Here is a 4,727-nt window from a genome sequence, read left to right on the forward strand (position 1 = left end):
CTGCGTGAGTCACCGGGGGCACCTCCCCACCCCAGCGCTTCCGGCCGGCTTCGGGGGCGCGGAGCCAGAGCCGGGATACCCCTTCCCAGGCCCCAACGGCCGCACCTTGAGTGAAGGGGACAGGAGGAACTGGGACCCCTTCCCTTCCAGAATTCTCTTGCTTTACCGCAGGAGGACAGGAGCAGGCCGACTCCAGATGTGCTTTCCAGATGTCCTGACCATCCCCCCCCAACCCCTGCTCTCCGCCCCAGCTTTTCCAGAGAATGAGAGGGATGGAAGGAGGAGGGGCACGCCCTGAGTCAGATAGAGGGACAGAAGCACACAAACGGACAAAATTCCTTCACACAGCAACCCCCCCAACACACTCACAATGACTCACACTTAAACACACAGGGGCTGTTATTCGCACAGAAAACGCAGCACTTGGTAAGTTAACAGCACACAGATATGCAAGGGCTGATGTCACAAACACAGTGACACAAAAACACCGTGACTCACACATATACACACGGACTGACACTGATGTACGTTCATAAAGAGACATGTATGCATACAAGCCAACGTGGGACAAACACATCAACACACAGTCGCACGTGTACAGATTGATTACAAACACCTAGCAGCGCAATATACATCTAGGCTGATGCCAACACACACACAAAACTAAATGTCCCTGTATATTGAGAGACACACACCACACAACAGCATACATGGAGTTGAGGTGGACAGATGCACACCAGGACACAATGAAGGGTTATGGTGACCTGCTCAGACACAGACACACTGATACGTACCAATACACAGCCTTTATCTATGCCATAAGATGGAGCTGGATGCACCCAGGTTTCATGTTCACCGAGACACAGACTGATACAAAAACACATTTGCGCTGGGTGCGGTGGCTCACGCCTGTAATCCCAGTACTTTGGAAGGCCGAGGCCGGTGGATCACGTGAGGTCAGAAGTTCGAGACTAGTCTGGCCAACAGGGTGAAACCCTGTCTCTACTAAAAATACAAAAATAAGCTGGGCGTGCCTGTAATCCCAGCTACTCAGGAGGCTGAGGCAGGAGAATTGCTTGAACCCGGGAGGCGGAAGTTACAGTAAGCCAAGCTTGTGTCACTGCACTCCAGCATGGGTGACAGAGTGCGACTCTGTCTCAAAAAAAAAAAAAAAACAAACCAAAAAACAAAAAACAAAGAAACACAGTTTCGTAGATGCGCAGGCCTGATGCAGACACAAGGATGGAGACACTGCCATGGACACATAGATTGACACAGACACACATGTATACACTGGCTGGTAAGCATCCTTGGGTCATGTACTCAGAGGCAGCAGGGGCCAGTGCACACACAGGGAGACCAGAGAGAAGCAGAGTGGGCTGTTGCACACACACACACAGATCTGTGACGACAGTCATACACCAACGTGCCTTACCCTGTGACATATATACACATGCCACAGAGACATCTATGGACACACACACAAAGCTGGTAAGAGGCTGAGGGTTGAGTGCAGTGGCTCACGCCTGTAAATCCCAACACTTTGGGAGGCCGAGGTGGGGGGATTACTTGAGGCCAGGAGTTCAAGACCAGCCGGGGTAACATGGCAAGACCCCTTCTCTACCAAAAAATATAAAAATTATCCAGGTATGGTGGCGCATGCCTGTAGTCCCAGCTGCTTGAGGGGTGGGTGGGTGCTGAGGTAGGAGGATTGCTTGAGCCCAGGAGGTGGAGGCTACAGTGAGCCATGATCACAGTACTGCACTCCAGCCTGGGTTACATAGCGAGAGCTTGTCTTGAAAAAAAAATAAGGGAAAAAAAAATGCTGGTAAGAAACACAAGTTATCCATGGACACATGCTGATTCTGCAAGGGAACAGAAGCTCTCACTAGGACACGCTCACACCCATAGCTGCACACCTGTGGGCTGACACTACCACCTGCATACAGAGAGGTGTACAGCATAGCCCCAAACCCACTACCCTCCATGCACACTTTACTTTCATACAGTGAGTCTCAGCTGTGAACACACAAACACAAAAAAGAGGGACAGACACAGGCTGACACTGGTATACTCAGTCATGCACACATACACAGACACCCATACACGGGCAACCCCTAAGAAACGTATAGAGAGAGACATACTATGAAGATCCAAACACACACTGGGACAGAACCCAAGTTGAAGGAAATATACTTAGTCACACACACACACACACACACCACACACAGGACATCCACAGAAGCCCACCCTCGCCAAGGCACACCCTCACACAGAGGTTGTGCTGACGGATACACTAACACTCAGATCCAGAACACACGGATATCCAGACACCCCACCACACCACACAGACATGCACAGACCCTCACACCTGTGCAGCCCCCATTTCTCTCCCTTCCCTCCCCTTCTTATGGGACCTGCCAGGCTGACTCATGCCCCATCCCCAACCCTGGTCCCTACTCAGGCACTCGAGCCATGGGCCTGAGTCACTCCTCTGGGGTCAGCATGCTCACCAGGTCTTCCTTGCAACTCAGGGTCCCAGGAATGCTAAGAATGTGAGCTCCTCCCTCCACCCTGGAGACCCCCAGCCAGGAGGCCCCTCCTCATTCCAGCGGAGAGAGGCAGCAGGTTGGGAGTGTGGGAAGCTGATGCCCTCAAGGCTGTAGCCTCCTTCCTCTATGGAGCCTCTGCCATCTGCTCCTCAGTCTTTCCTCCTTCAGTAGGGAGAACCCCCTGAGTCCAGGGTCCCCCAGTGATGCCTCTGACCACTGTGTAACCCTGAGCTCTGTCCTGCCTTGTCTGCATGGTGCAGAAGGGAATGGTCACCAAGAAGGAGAGGGTTTCTGTCACTCAAACTTCCCTGTCCTGTCTTTTGTTTTGTTTGATTTTTTGTTTTGAGACAGAGTCTTGCTCTGTCACCCAGGCTGGAGCGCAGTGGTGCGATCTTGGCTAACTGCAACCTCCACCTCCTGGGTTCAAGCAATTCTCCTGCCTCAGCCTCCCAAGTAGCTGGGACTACAGATGCCTGTCACCACGCCTGGCTGATTTTTGTATTTTTGGTAAAGATGGGGTTTTACCATGTTGGCCAGGCTGGTTTCAAACTCCTGGCCTCAAGTGATCCACCTGCCTCAGCCTCCCAAAGTGCTGGAATTACAGGTGTGAGCCACCATGCCCAGCCTCCCTGTCCTGTCTATGTACAACTTGGGTCACTGTGGCCTGTCCCTTCCAGTGTCTTTCTGTCTCTCTCTGTCTCCCACTTTTTTTTGTTTTGTTTTATTTTGAGACGGAGTCTTGCTCTGTCACCCAGGCTGGAGTGCAGTGGCGAGATCTGGGCTCACTGCAAGCTCCACCTCCCGGGTTCACACCATTCTCCTGCCTCAGCCTCCCAAGTAGCTGGGACTACAGGCACCTGTCACCACGCCCGGCTAATTTTTTTGTATTTTTAGTAGAGACGGGGTTTCACCATGTTAGCCAGGATGGTCTTGATCTCCTGACCTCGTGATCTGCCCGCCTAGGCCTCCCAAAGTGCTGGGATTACAGGAGTGAGCCACGGCGCCCGGCCTCTGTCTCCCACTTTCTTTCTGTTCTCTCTTCTTTGGGTTCAGTTTCCCCAGTGGGGACCGGGCTGGACATCCTCCCTTTGACCGAGGTCAGCAGGGCTTGTTAGGGCAGGAGGTGGGCCGGTTGTGGAGGGAGGCGGAGGAGAGGAGGGCACAGTTGATTCTGGTGCCCTGCTTGGGTCAAGGGCTGACAAAGGGGCACCAGGCCCACACACACTCAGGCCATGGAACAGCTCAGAGGGAACCCAGGACAAAGAATTCTATTCAGAGAGAGGCTAGGGTGAATGGAGGGAGAGAGAAGCAGAGAGACAGAGAAAGAGACACATACAGAGAGAGACAGAAGGACACACACACCGAGAGACAGAAAGACCGAAAAAGGCATTCGGAGAGAAACAAGGTAAGTAGAGACAGAGAGGCAGAGACAAACTCAGAGGGAGAAACAGAGAGACAGACAGTGAGGGACAGAAGGACAGTCAGACACCCACGCAGAGGTAGCAATGCTCTCTTGCTCCTGACTCCAGCCCTGCCCGGCCCCCTATGCAGAGCTGACCCACATCCCCGGACTCACCTGGAATATGCAGGTTGCGCTGGGGACCATGACCTGGAGCTGTGGCCAGGGGGACAGCATCCTGGAGCCAGAGTAGGTCCACGGGCTCTGGGGGTCCCTGGGCTTGGCAGCTCAGGTTGAAGGGGGTGTTGGCGGCCACAGTCCTGTCCTCAGGCTCCTCCAGGAAGTAAGGCAAGCCTGTGGGGGTGGGCAGTGGTAGAGGCTGGGGTCCCTCTGAGCCCCCAAGATGTCTGACCCACACTAGGATGCTGTAGGCTTTGGGCAGCAAACTCACCCTGCAGGGTCATTGACCTGCCTGTATCTGATCCCCCGAGGGCACCTGAGCCATACCCAACACACGTGACTCCAATATATGATTCCTCCCATGTCAGACCCCCCAAGATAGCTGAGCTCCTCATGTCTCTCTTCCAGAATGTCTGACAGCTCATCCTCATCTCACTCTACAGATGAGAAAAATGACACCGCTGGGATCGTGGGGAGAGGGGTACGTTACATGCCTCTGATGCCTTATCTGATGCCCAGAATGGCGTCCTGTGACCTGATCGTGTCTGATGCCTAGGACATCCAACCACCCCCAAGAAGTCTTTTCACCCAAAGCA

The 4,727-nt window shown here is 53.5% G+C and overlaps 1 protein-coding gene across 1 annotated transcript in view; it reads right to left on the reverse strand.

Moving 5' to 3' along the window:
* The window catches only part of AXL (AXL receptor tyrosine kinase), a 54,146-nt gene that overhangs the window by 44,226 nt on the left and 5,193 nt on the right, over positions 1-4,727 (reverse strand). Inside the window, exon 4 of the mRNA XM_011983514.1 lies at positions 4,129-4,305. The gene's annotated coding sequence lies outside the window, so the exon portion shown is untranslated. The remainder of the gene's footprint in view (positions 1-4,128; positions 4,306-4,727) is intronic.

This window comes from Mandrillus leucophaeus, unplaced genomic scaffold (genome assembly GCF_000951045.1).
Source record: "Mandrillus leucophaeus isolate KB7577 unplaced genomic scaffold, Mleu.le_1.0 Scaffold106, whole genome shotgun sequence".
Classification (NCBI taxonomy): Eukaryota; Metazoa; Chordata; class Mammalia; order Primates; family Cercopithecidae; genus Mandrillus; species Mandrillus leucophaeus.